Source organism: Bubalus bubalis, chromosome 12 (assembly GCF_019923935.1).
Source record: "Bubalus bubalis isolate 160015118507 breed Murrah chromosome 12, NDDB_SH_1, whole genome shotgun sequence".
Taxonomy (NCBI): Eukaryota; Metazoa; Chordata; class Mammalia; order Artiodactyla; family Bovidae; genus Bubalus; species Bubalus bubalis.
In genome coordinates this window covers 64,374,979-64,389,319 of record NC_059168.1, presented here as the reverse complement: position 1 = coordinate 64,389,319, position 14,341 = coordinate 64,374,979, and the positions used below count along the sequence as shown (strand labels likewise).

The window sequence follows — 14,341 nt, the reverse complement described above, 5'->3', positions numbered from 1 at the left end:
ATGAAAAATAAGCCTAGGGAATATTCTTGGAACCTCAAAGGAATGCTTCCACTCCTTGCTATGTAGCTTTTATTAACATTCCATCATTTAGTGGAGCAATTAATGTTTTCCAAAGCTGATTCCTTTCTATCAAGAGTATCAGGACATCTGGAAACAAAATAATGGGCAATCTTTCTAAAAATATACAAACCTACATCCTGGGAAAGAAAGTGAAAACTAACAGCGAAACAAAATTCTGGACGCACAAAATGAGGTACACTATTTTAAAGGCCAACTTTCAATGCAGATGCACTAAGGACCAGGTGACAGATTGTGAGTCAAGAAAATACTGTTTCAGTATTAAAAAACAGTATCCTGGATTCTTCAACGTTCTGGCAAAAAGTGGATTGAATGGAGTTGTATCAGCAAGTGTTAAGAGTATACTATTTTTCATCCTGGAATCGATTAAGTCGTGGGCAGGTAATTTGAAGATTCTACATAAAAAGAAAACTCAGCAGTCTGGGAAGGGGAAAGACAGGATTAGCACCCACTGAGAGTCCATGAACATGAAGGCTTGTGAAACAAAGCATCTACTCCGAGGAAATGCTCATCAATCAGCTGTCAAGCAAAGGGGGAAGTCACCTCATGTTCAGAGCAGTAAACTGATGAAATGAGTCACCAAATTCCCATGATAGCTTGGCTGGCCTCTTCCTTTCCATGCAGCCCCTGGTCACCATGGAGCCAGAGCCTTCTCTGCAGGAAAGCAGGCCTGCAGAGGGTGGTGGCCGGGCTTCCAGGAGCTGCCCTCAGAAAGGGTGGGAAGAACGTGCAGCCAGGTTGTGGGGGAGAAGGCATATGCCACAATGACCAGCCTACCTCAGGGAGGCTACCCTGAGAAGATAGGGAATGTGCTGGAAGGGACCTGTGGTCTAGAGAGCAGTGTTCTGAGACTTGGCCTGCTTCCAGCCCTTCTGAGCTCCTCTACCCCTCACCTCTCAGTCTGGTCCAGTCTCCTCCTCAAAAGTTCTCCAGAGCCTCCTCCTTCTGACTCAACCCACAACCCCAGTCTTCCTGAATATGAGAAGTGCCGGCCCCAACCTTCCCCCCAACACATCCCTCTTCACTTAGATCTGCTCAGGACACAACACTGTTTTCAGTGGCTCCCCAATTCCCAGCCAACTCCCAACTCCCAAGGCAATGTATACGACCCTTCGCGGTCTGGTTCTGCTCCCTGCCGGCCTCACCTCAAACTTTCCTTGCCCCTGTTCTCTGCTCACACTCCAGCTACAGTGGCATGCTTTCTCTTTCCTTCATGCCACTACACAAACTAATTTCTGTGCCTCGTATGCCCTTCTACTTCTCCATCCATATCAAGTTTCCATATCAAGGTGTCCCTTGAGGAAGCTGGGTAGGAGACTGGGAATGAAAGCAGTCAAGAAAACACTGTTTCAGCTGAGGGAGATGTAAAGAATGAAAGCCCTTAATGGCTCTCAGGGCTAACTCTGGGAGTGGTGGCAGTGGTTGCCTGGAGTGCTGAGATGGACCCACATCCAAGTCTCATTCAACGAGAAAGGGCACTGTGATGGATTAATGTTGCCTGCCGTGAAGCCTGGGGAGAGGCAGTCACTGCGTCTTTGCCAGTTTGTTAGGTGCCACATCTCTGCTTCCAAATTACACTGAGTCCAGTGAACCATGAGACTTAACCTGCCCTGTGTGAACTGTATGCTCCATCACTGGACATGCGGTGTCTTGGTTCCAGGAGTAGCCTCTCTCATTCTCAATTCTCACATCTAGCAATGGGCTGGTACACAGTGGACATTCCATTAATACTCAGTAAGTTGGTGAATGGGACTACTTCTATCTTCACCTTTTCTAGGTTTGGGAGCATTCCTGTCATCAGCTTAAAATTCATGATATCAAACAATACCTTTTATTGGCACTAAGATAATTCCTTTCACGTGGGGAGATGTTCTGAGTGCTTGGTAAATCAAATATTCACAACACACAATCCCCTCCAATTTTACAGGCTGAAATCATAAAGACTGTGGCCACCATATCTTACCATCCTAGTATCCCAGCTCGGTCCCTCAGCATCTCCATTTTAACCATCACTTATCTGAATCTTAAATTGGGGCTTCCCTGGTGGCTCAGATGGTAAAGCATCTGCCTGCAATGCGGGAGACCCGGGTTCGATCCCTGGGTCAGAAAGATCCCCTGGAGAAGGAAATGGCAATCCACTCCAGTACTCTTGCCTGGAAAATTCCATGGACAGAGGAGCCTGGTAGGCTACAGTCCATGGGGTCGCAAAGAGTTGGACACGACTGAATCACTTTCTATCTCAATCTCTCCAGATCCATTTACCTCGTTTCAGAGGATAACGACCAGAAGGACAAGAGTATTCTCACCTGTACCCCTGTCCCCAGGTACAGGGAGAAAAGACTGGAGAATGGAGCTGGCTCACCATAAAATGGGCAGAAGAGGGTGACAGAAACTGGGAAAGACACTCATGGCATCACAAAATAATCAGCACTACAGTTCATATGAAGACAAGCTGTCATCTGTTTCAGCCATGGCAATCAAACTTAGCTTAGATACCAAGGAGTTAAAATGTGAATGGGCTGAATATAAATCTAGACATCCAGACAAATAAATCAAATATTGATCTAGCACTTACTCTATTTGCAGCACTGTGCTAGGGAGCTGAGGGAGATGTAAAGGAGTCCTACAGGTGTTGTGAGGATGGCAGCCTATGCCGTCTTCCTGGATTACCTGGGTGAGGATATGTGGGTTCTAATGCCTGTCAAAGAGATTCTTCTGAGCAACTTCCAAGGATGCTCTAAATCTCATAACTAATTATATTTCACTCTTCATTTTGGCTGCTAGGAAGCTCAGAGCCAAATTAACTGCCTACTTCTTACAACTGGACATGAGCCTATAATTCATAATGTTCCATACTCTCTTAAGAATGACTTCTTATTTTCTTTTCATTCTAATTTTTTCATCTACTTTTTTTGAATTTTATAATATACTATATATTTCTGCTTCCTTCCTTAAATCCTTTCACAGAATGAAAAGGAAAATATGTAAAAACATTGTATAATTAAGATATATCGTCTTCACCTAAGGTATCAAAGTACAAAAGGGTGTCAAGGTCTTACCTGTCCTGCTGTCCCGGGTGTATTGTAAAAGGGGGCACTCAAGGAAAGAGTCAAACAAAACAAATAAAATGTTTAAAAAGAGAGAGAACTGATCACATGTTAAAGATCTAGCCATAAGCCTATTGGCAAATACAATGCTTTCCGTATTGACTCTTCAATTCCTTCTTTCTTAAAAAAAAATTTTTGAAGATAATTTTGACTTTCTAGGTAGAGCCTTGTTCCCTTCTTCTCCTAATGTGGGAATAGATAGGAGAAGTTCTACCTCTTCCATTCTTTGTTAGGAAATAAGATGAGTTTCGTCTAGGTGGGAAGGCACATGGGTTGATATTGGTAAACAGGGAAGGCCAAAGCTAATTGTACTAATCAAACAGAATGCTTTTAGGTTAAGTAATTACAGAAAATTATCTGCAAGACTGAACTAATCCACAAAGCCAGACACTTGAGCAAAACGCAACTTATCAACTACACTTCTGGGACCAATCAATGTAAAAGGGAGACAACGCCTACCTCTTTTAAAGTAAAATGCTTGGCATAAATTTACTGTTTGGGTTAGTTTTTGCTAGGCCAACAGCCAAAACCTCCACCACTATCCTTAATTAGTGCTAGCAGTCATGAGGGAGAGAGATAAATTCAGGAGCAGAGCTCAATATCACATCCCAGGGGATGGAATCACGTCTGCTGCTGGGAACAGCACAGGACATAAAAGCGTTCTCCCAGGGCGGCACAGTTACTCCTGTAATCCATCCTTAACCTCCTACCTCAAGGTCCCTCAAAAGATTCCAGAATGCTGCAGCCAGTCCCCAGCCATCTTCTGTTGGACACCCATTCAGGCCCAGAGGATAGAACCCAAGAGGAGGAGTAGGCAGAACTAGCAACTAGGTAGATGCTGTGATTTAAGGTACATCCCCAAATTCTGCAAGAGCTACCAATAGAATCTTTCCTTGAGTGCCCCAGTCAAAACACCTCTCTGGGGGTGGGAACAGGCAAAACTTTGGTATCTGTTTACATTTTGACAGAGAGGATCATGTGTGATCTGGTACCCAGAAGAAATCGGTCCTGGGGGAATGTAGTGCAGAGAGTTTGAAAGCATGAGAGAGTTCCCAGTCCTCTTCAACAAATAATTATCCATCAGTGGTCATGTGCCATAACTATGCTGGGCACAGGAGAGTTAAAGATGAAGAAGACATAATCCCTTGGGGAGGCTGATGCATGAATGTTTCATTTCAATATATGAGAAAGGAGGCACTTACCTGGAGGGCCAATGGTTAAGACTAGGGGTATGGGTTTGATCCCTGTTTGGGGAACTAAGATCCTGCATGTTGCATTGTGTGGCCAAAAATTTATGTTGTTGTTTAGTTGTGTCTAACCCTTTTGTGACCCCATGGACTGTAGGCCATCAGGCTCCTCTGTCCATGAGATTTTCCAGGCAAGAATACTTGAGTGGGTTGCCATTTCCTTCTCCAGGGGATTTTCCTGACTCAGGGCTTGAACTCATGTCTCTTGCATTGCAGGCGGATTCTTTACCACTGAGCCACCAGGGAAGCCCCCTACACACACACACACACACACACACACACATATACTTAGAATGTGTAGGAGGATGGACATGAAAATATATGTGTGTGTGTGTATTTGTCTGTGTATATATACACACATATGTTTATGAAAAAGGACAAGACGCAGGATACCCTGAGAGCATAAAAGAGGGTCACTTCCTCCAATCGGGGGGTTCACAGAATACTTCTTACAGATGACACAAATTAACATAGAAGTTTTTAACCTGGACTTCCCCAAGGGGATCCATGGTTTAGAATTCAGAAGACCTAAGTACTTAGGAGGGAAAAAATTAATCTTTTATTATGAGTAAACTTTAACTGGAATGAGTATTTATCTCAAGTGTGTATCTAGGTAGGCACAAATCACAGAACTATTAGTAGGACCTGTGACTTTGTCACCTATGGAAATCATAATAACATATCCCAAAATAGTTGTTATAAATATCTTATCTTAAGACACTGTTTACATTCATCATTCTTTCAAAAATGTGGTAGACAATAGAATTATTGCTAGACTTCATTATTTAATGCATATTAAAACAAGAAATTTACATCATTATGTTACAATTTGTTTTTTAAAATATTTTGATAACTGGATTTCAGTATAGTTTCCCTCATAATCTTATGTATTTGATTTTATGCATTAATAAAAATATTACTGACAAGGGATCCATTGACTTCACCAAACTGCCAAAGGGATTTTCTCCCCTTCAAAGTGTCAGGATTCCCTGAAGAAGATCAGTATGAATCAGCTGATGTGAATAAAGACTGAGAAAGCAATGAGGACCCTACTGGTTCAAACAGGAGAGACCCTTGGTGGCCACTTGGGCCAAGTTCCCAAGAGGGGACTATGGATCACAGTTGGCCTCACAGGGCCCCAGAGATACTGAATTTACATGGCAGTCTGAGGATCAAGGTAGAGGTGTCCCTCTGCCAGTTAGGACAAATCCCATCCACTCTGTGTTTCAGTGAACATCCTTGGCCACAGAGTTCAGTTTATCTGCATCACTGGTGTGTTGTGAAATACATACACTCATAGCTTCCTAAGAATATTCAGTATTTAGTGAATATTTCACCTCCATAAGCTTAATGCTCTTGGTAGCACACATGAGCTTCCTGAGGGCAAATACTATGACCTACTCAATTTAATAGCCTCACACAGGGCACCTTCCATACAGTAAGTGCTTAATCTATTTCTAATGACTTGACTGAAATGTATAAATTTACATTTCTCCCCTTAAATACAACTTGTGATCATATTCTGGCTCATCTGCAAGAAGTGATTACAATTTTAAACTCTTTTTAGCTCCTTGGGCTATATGAAATGGATGCTTCCCTAAAATTAACTTCCTCATTGCAGCCTTGCCAAGAATGACACCTTATAAAGAATCCACTACCGGGGACAATGGATTCTCTCCTGGTTTATTTTCTAGAGTAGAAACTGAAACACATGTTTCAGCTGTGCCAGGCTGTATGTGGTGACCTTAGAATGCCTAGGAGGATGGACCTGAAAAGCAAGTTATTGCTTATAGTTTAAAACTCAATGCAGAGTCAAAAGGAAAAAGGAAAGTGAAAGAGAATAAAAGAAAAGAAAGGCCTTATTTGGAAACTGAATTAAATAATTACACACTAATATCTGAGTTTTGAAAGCACAGGTGACCCTTTTATTATTTACATAAGGCAATAAAATGCATGTTATTAATACAAATGTGGAATATATTCTTTTATATGAGATATGTTTTTGAAAAACACTTCATGGTTTTGGGAAGAAAGAACTAACCATTTACTTCCAGGTCCACTACAACAGAAAGTATAACATCCCACTCTCCCTGAGAGGCCAGCGTTGTTACAGTCAGAAAAGCTTTCTCTAATCTTCAGTAGACAAAGTGAAATTGTAAAGAAGACACCTTTCTAAAATGTTTTCATACCTTCTGGCTTGCAGGACTTCCTGATGAGCTGACATAACATCATCATTCATAGAATTCTTTGCTACTCATTTTTTATTTTGAAATATCACAAGACTCTTGAGAGACGAATGCCATTAATTCTTGGAAAGTCAGAGAACTGGGGTATAATTTCAGAAGTCCTACAAGTCACACTGAAGTTGGTATTTCTTAAGAAACCACAACAAAAACAAAATTTCAATCCATCGAAGGCAACAAAAATCCCAGTATCTGCACAGGTGACATAGCAAGTGTCAGCAGCAAAGCCTACATTACATACAGAGTGTTCTGTAACTGCAAACCAGGGGGAAAACAGACGTGTGGTTTTAAGGCCATACTTAACAAGTATCGCACTTCTTAAATTTCAAAAACTAGAGTACAAAATTTGATAAGCTATCCAGACCTTGAGTTCACACATAAATAAAAATGAGCAATCAACAGAAAATACACGAAATGAGCCTGTTGACTAATGTCCTGTCTTTTCCAATCGAGGGTCAGACCCATTCAAACCCAATCACATGAGGATGGACTCTGTAAAGGTCAATCAAAGGCAGGCTGAAACTCCAACTGTCTCGCTGACCTTCAGAGCTTGTGATAAATTGCTATCAGTCAATGTCAACTAATGACAGGAGCTCTTTGGCTAATCAATTGTTCTAAAAATGATCAAGAAAACTACTCACAGGACAGCTCATTTTCACATCAATGCCTCTGAAGTATGAAAAGCTCATTTTTTGAGTTTTTAATAAGCTCATAAGTAAAGCAGTTACTTGGTAACAGAGGTCACCTTACAGAAAAAGACAGAACCTTTGTCTGCCTTTTACATATTCTTTTATTACCATATTATAGTAAAAATATGCCATGGATATGCCACAGGGCTACATAATAAAGTAGGTAACACTTCATCCACTTCGCAACACATACTTTTGTGTTAGAGGGAAATCTATTTGGGAGTAAATAATTTCAAATGAATTTTTAAGTTAAGATGAAAAACAATGACCGAGTTCACTGGGGATGTACCCCTGGTATTAGTGAGAATATGCACTTTCTGTGAAAACACTCGTGGCCAAGTTCATGCCCCTAAATAAACAGTTATGCCTTTTAGATTATGCAGTTATTTTTCTTTGTTTAAAGACAACCTGCTTTCATGATGCTTGAAGCCAAGCAAATGGAGAACAGAAAACAGTTACTCACATTTGATGAGTCAATAAAAGATAAGGTGATTAGAGTACAGGGTGTTCTTGGGAAAAAACAATTCTCTGTCCATACATCTAATTCAACATATTTGATAAGTTAGTAATATGGAACTTTTTGATAACATGGATTTGCAGAGTGTAATAACTTCCCCTTTCTTTTTTTACACCTGACTTTTCCCATCAGGAAATCATTTTCCTGTTCTGCCTGCCACTGCAAGCAAAGACCACACTTGAATTTGCAATCAACATTAAATGTAACTGAAGTACGACACAGGGCAGCGTTGGCCCAAGGGCTAAGGCCTGTGATCACAATTATATTCTACTTTTTTTTACCAAAGTGTATTTTGCAAAATGCATCCTAGTGCTATTGAAATAGAGGACATTCCAGGAGAAGAACAAGGCTTAAGAAGTAAGTGTGAACAAATATAGGATCATTTAAGTCATCTGGACCAACAGACAAATAAATGAAAAAAAAAAACAAGTCTACTTTTTAGACATTTTTCTTTCTTTTCAGGGTGCTTAGATTATTATAAATATTTTGTTTTTAAAATAAATTGGGATAAAAAAGGACAAAGTAAAACTGTTTCAAAACAAGCAGTATTTACTTTGTGTCTTCATCTGAAAAACTGCAGATTACAGATTATATCCTAAACCTGAGTTGCTACAGTAGTTTTTCAAATTAAAATATCTTCTGTGGCCTCAACTACTCTCAAGTTGTCCATAGGAAAGAAATAAAGGAGGGAGGGCAACACTTGAGCCAAGCCATAATTGGAAGTATGTGAAAAATGAAGTGTCAGTTTGGTCAATAAAGGGCAAAGGTCAAGGGGAACTGCAGCCCAAACTCTGTGCGAAATTGCTCATTAAGACATCCAATCAGAGAGCTCCTTCCCACCTACCCCATTATTCATCAGACAGCTGACTGTTTCAAATGCCCGGGTTTGGGCTGTTATTACTTTTCTTCTTCATGTAAAAAGGCGAGTGGGTATATAAATCGTTGCTTAGTCATCTGGAACAAAATGTGGCCCTTCCCTACCTCCCTCTCTCCCCGCACCCGCCCCTCCCCCCCACCCCACCGCCCTGCTCTCACCCAGCTCTGCCTGCTGGCTTCACAGGTCTGAAATGACTGCCTCCAAATTCCCTTCAATAATAAATGGAATTGCCTTCTGCCTATAGGTTGCCGGAACGCCTACAAAAGCTGGTGTGCAGGGGGGAGGGGCAGTGGGAGGCACTGGCAACTACGGACACATTATTGTAAAGACATAGCAGTGCTTCTCAATGGTTCCTCTTTAAAGAAACACCCTGATTTTGCATTTTTTTGTGGGAGCAAAGATACCATTGTTGATCTGAGCCCTGGCCCCCAAAGAAGTTCATAAGCGGGTTTTAGAAAAATTCTAGAGACCGGCAAAGTTCTTTAGGGTTGAAATGTTTCACGTGAAATTTCAATGTAGAAATCAGACTTTTTCTTTCTCCTCACAAAAGAGGAAAATGAGATGAGCTTGAAGTGGGAAATGTTCTGCGAGAGAAATGTCCTTACTTGTTTTCTAGGCTCTTCTTCTCAATTCAATAAATCTTTGAATGAGTGCAATGGTGGAGGCTCTTCATACATAATACAAATTAATCATATCAATCATCCTGCTCTGCTGTCAAGAGCTCAATCATCCTTCTACTTAGCACACAAAACTGGATTCTCAGTCCCCAGCAGAGTAGAACCCCCCTGAAGCTAACGCTGATTCTGTTTGATTCACAGCTTCATCACCCGATTACAGACAAGAGCACCAGCCCCAGTGCAGGCCCTAGGAGGCAGAGTCCTTGAGTTGATAACAGAGAGAACGGCCCTCGCAGGACCTGTTTTCCCATTTCTAGGTAACATCCCAGGATCACATCAAATAGTGGCTTGGGCTCTGGAGTCAGACTGCATGGGTTCAAGTCCCTGCTGTACCACCAACCAGGATGTGACTGTGGGTAAGTCTCTCGGCCTCTCTGGACCTCGATGACCTTCTCCACAACACGAGTGATTAAATACCTACACTGACTGACAGCCCATAGTGGGTTATTTTATTATTTCATTGCTATCACGTATTCATCTCTCTTGACTTTCAACCCAAAAAGGAGACTTGCCCAAACTCAAAACGTGTAAGCACAGCTAAGGCTGCTTATGAGCTACAGAGTGGCTCTGGAAGCCCTGGGGTGGGGGTGGGGGTTTACTGTGCCATGGTTAGTCGCTCAGTCATGTCTGATTCTGTGTGACCCCATGGACTGTAGACCGCCAGACTTCTCAGTCCATGGGGATTCTCAAGGCAAGTATACTAGGGTGGGTTGCCATGCCCTCCTCCAGGGGATCTTCCCAACTCAGGGATCAAACCCGGATCTCCTGCATTGCAAGAGGATTCTTTACCATCTGAGGCACCAGGGGAGCCCCGGGCTGAGGGGAGCAGTGGGAGAAAAATCCATGAAGAAAGCACCAGATTTGCTTGTGTTCTTCCTGTCCAAACCACATGCTTACTAGAATAGACCCTGATTACGATCAGTAGGGCAGCTGCACCCAGTAGGATAAAAAAGACACATGAAAGAGCCCAGAATCTGCCAATGTGCACCTCATCTTAGGTCCTGAACACACCACATCCTAAAGCAGTTACAAAGGCAAGAGACCAAGATTCTGAGGTGGCTGATAGTGACTCATTTCAAGATTTCTGAGCTCTACTTTTGTCTCTTCTGAAATGGGAAAATAGCAAATCACTGACAGGGTGAAAATAAGAATCCAATCTCATATCTCTGGAAGTACTTTGAGGAAAGTTAAAAAGTAGACAAAAATTAATGTTGCAGCCACATCAGCTGAAACCCCCAACCAAATACAGATGTTAGGCCTTCCTTATAAATCCCCATTTAAAGGTACATTGCTATTGAAGAATCAATTTCCTGCAAGGGACCACAAGTGTTAATATGAAATGAATGTAGATGTCATAAGAAGAATTGCCATGATAAATAATTTGAGTTGGGGGAGAGATATATTACATAAATCATTCATGCATGTTCATTCACTTCAGACATGTCTGACTCTTTGCAACCCCAAGGACTATAGCCCACCAGGCTCCTCTGTCCATGGGGATTCTTCAGGCAAGAACACTGGAATGGGTTGCCATTTCCTCCACCAGGGGAATCTTCCTGACCCAGGGATTGAACCCACATCTCCTGCATTGCAGGTGGATTCTTTACTGCTAAGTAAATCATGAATAAACACTGCTGCTGCTGCTAAGTCGCTTCAGTCGTGTCCGCCTCTGTGCGACCCCATAGACGGCAGCCCACCAGGCTCCCCCGTCCCTGGCATTCTCCAGGCAAGAACACTGGAGTGGGTTGCCATTTCCTTCTCCAGTGCATGAAAGTGAAAAGTGAAAGTGAAGTCGCTCAGTCGTGTCCAACTCTTTGCGACCCCATGGACAGCGGCCCACCAGGCTCCTCCGTCCATGGGACTTTCCAGGCAAGAGTGCTGGAGTGGGGTGCCATTGCCTTCTCCACTAAATCCCCAAAAAAGAAGAATATCGCTGGCATTTTCTTGGTTATATACCTCATGTATATTCTCTTCAGAATGACCAGCATTGGATTCTGTACTTTTTTGTTTATGCTTAGGTAAAAATGTAGACTAAAACTCCTCTATCAACCAGAAGAGTCACTCATTTGTCTAATTACCAGGTTCTCAAAATTCCTCAAACGGCTGAAACTCTTTACTAGGAACTGTTAATGTATTTTGAAATCTGTCAGAATATTATGATTTCCTGGATGACTGATTTTCTTTTCTTTACTTGGTAAGTCCAAAAGAACAAGGCTCACTTGAGAGTCTGTCACATGCCTACCTTGCACTGTAGACAAGGTTGTTTAACAGAAGACCAAAGCCTAGGGGATTTTTTCTCTTTTTTTGTACCTTGGGTGCCATAATAAAGTGGCAAACATTGAAAACGAATAAGGGAAAAAGAAATGCAGTACAAATAATATAGTAGAAAAAGTTTTAAAATATGTATTACTCCCGTCTGTGGGGGAAACACCTCTCTAGATATGTTCTTGACAGATTGAGTTATTTCTGTCTATTGGGTATGTATAAAGACATATTTATGGATTTATAAATCTTTTGAAGAGGGCTGTTATTTACCCAGTTGACTAAAATGGACTCAAACTGTGTAAATAACTATTTAGGACATGCACTACGGGCCAATGCTGGCACGGCTTACACACCCATGCCTGCCAGAAAAGGCAGACAGGAGAACACGGGAAAGCCATGGTGCACAGCTAATCCAAAGGCTGCACAAAGATCCAGCTCCACAGGTCTCAAGGATGAAAAAAAAAAAAGAGCTGAGAAGGGTCATGGTTGGCATGGAAATGCACAGAAGTTGTTGAAGCAACACTTCCAGGCATCATTCTGCATTTAGCAGGGAATAAATCGCACTGCCCAGGAGAGCCTGTGGGGAGGGGCAGGGGGCACAGAAGGTGTGACTCCTACCACCTCTGTGGTCCAGCTGGTGGGGGGAGTCCTGGGGGTGGGGGGTGTGATCAGCACCAAAAGCCTTCCCATGATGACCGTGGAAATAAGTGACTTTACTTCTTTGCTAGAAAGAGGGCATGATGAGAAGAGTCTTAAAAAAATAATCAGGAAACTGAAATTTGAGGTCTGGCACTGCACCATAGCTTCAGCAAACTGCCCAGCTCATCCAACCTCCTGTTCCTCGTCTGTCAAATGGGCTAGACCTGTTTTATCTACCGCCCAGGATTGTATGACTGTTTTCCACAGGTTCCATTCGAATGAGACAATTTATGTGAAAATGCATTAAAAGGAAAAACAAGCTAGTGGTTTTTATATGAAAAAACAGAAAGAGAAACGATGTGAATGGAAAACTCCAGTAACGTGAAGGGTATATGGCTTACAATCACATTCATTATTAAACTGGCCTTTGGAGAACACTCATTGAAGGAGAAATGAACCTGAGAAATTCCTGATTCCTTGTTCTGATGTGTCAAAGGGGAAGACTGGGATGGGGCACTTGCCCTCTGAAAATCTTTGTATCTGAGGATGTTTCTGTTTTAAATTCAAATACATTGTAGCAGTTTACATCCTTCAAAGTAGCAGCTAAACCAGGGGCCTGCTGGGTGATATATTCTTTTTAAAATAGCAAGACATGAAAAAAAGAAAAAGAAACAAACAAACGAAACACTAGGCTATGACCCCATGTAGCAACTTTGGAGCACAGCAGAAAGAATTGAGATTCCATTTACACCTTTGGAAAATTCATGGTGCAAGCTGAATTCTGAAAGTAGGGCTTTCTATGGAAATGTTGACCTCACCTTAACTACAGCACTGTGAACAGTGACACCATAATGTATACATACCCACACTTGAAAGGAAAGAGGCCCTGTGGATTTATGCTGCATATAATTCTGCAGTAAAAGGCAGAGGTCAGAGGTTACCTGTTTCTGTCTCAGCTCTGAACAAGTTTACTATTCTAGGCTCCATTTTTACTAGACTTAGAGTTGTGATGATGTCAGCAACTTCTCTCTGAACAATAAAATACCTCAAATGCTTACAATTCTATGTGTAGAAGTTATTCCCAGTCCAAATAGCATATATGTACCCGCCTCCCAAGAAAGGACTTTCCTGTTTCTGTTATTCCCTTCTCTAGGGGAATCTTCTTGACCCAGGACTCCTGAATGGGAGGCGGACGCTTTACCACCTGAGCCACCAGAGAAAGTTCCGCATTGTCAAACTAATCGTGTTCAATTCATTGCAGACATTGCAGTTCTAATTGCATAGCCCAGTTTGGTTAGAAAACAAAATTCTTTTGTTGGGTAACAACACTCCAGTGAAACATGATCATAAAAGCTGATTTTAAAAGTATGTACCTACTGTGGGCTCAGAGTCAACCTCAATAAAGCCGTCTTTTTATATTCAGGGAGAGAATACTCTTTTAAACTTTGGTTGCATGAATTGAACACAAAATCCCCTGCAGTAGGTCTCATCAAAAGCAGTACAAGACATTTAAATCCTCGTTCACCTTATTGCTGAAGCTGAACTTTATGTTTAAACTTTATCTCCCACCAGTGACAGTCAGACATGCACATCCACGGGCACCCAAGTACACACAGGTATGTGCACTCCAAGAACCACAGTGACGAAACTGATCTGGTTGCTTTCCATCTCATCCTAATTCCCTCTAGTCTGACTTTGCCATGAAGTCAAGCACTGAAGAGATCCAAATAAGTAAATCTGGAAAAATGGCTTCAACCCAGTGAAGAGAAAAGCCCAACATGGTTCCTGAAAGGCCCACTGCCTCCTAAGCATCTTAAGACATCATTCAATTGGAATCCTAGAGGATGTTTCTTCACGATCTCTCGAAAAGCCTCTAACGGAAAGTAATAATAAACTTTTGTTTATTTCTATAGCAGGGTATTCGTGGCATGCTATTTTCACACATTCAAACGTCTAATCAGCTTCTTTCATCGGAATTCACTGACCCTGTTTTGTAAAGGTG

General features: G+C 41.9%; 1 protein-coding gene across 7 annotated transcripts in view; it reads right to left on the bottom strand.

The window, feature by feature from the left end:
* MEIS1 (Meis homeobox 1) overlaps positions 1 to 14,341 on the bottom strand; it is a 144,058-nt gene that overhangs the window by 98,632 nt on the left and 31,085 nt on the right. The gene's annotated exons all lie outside the window — the stretch shown is intronic.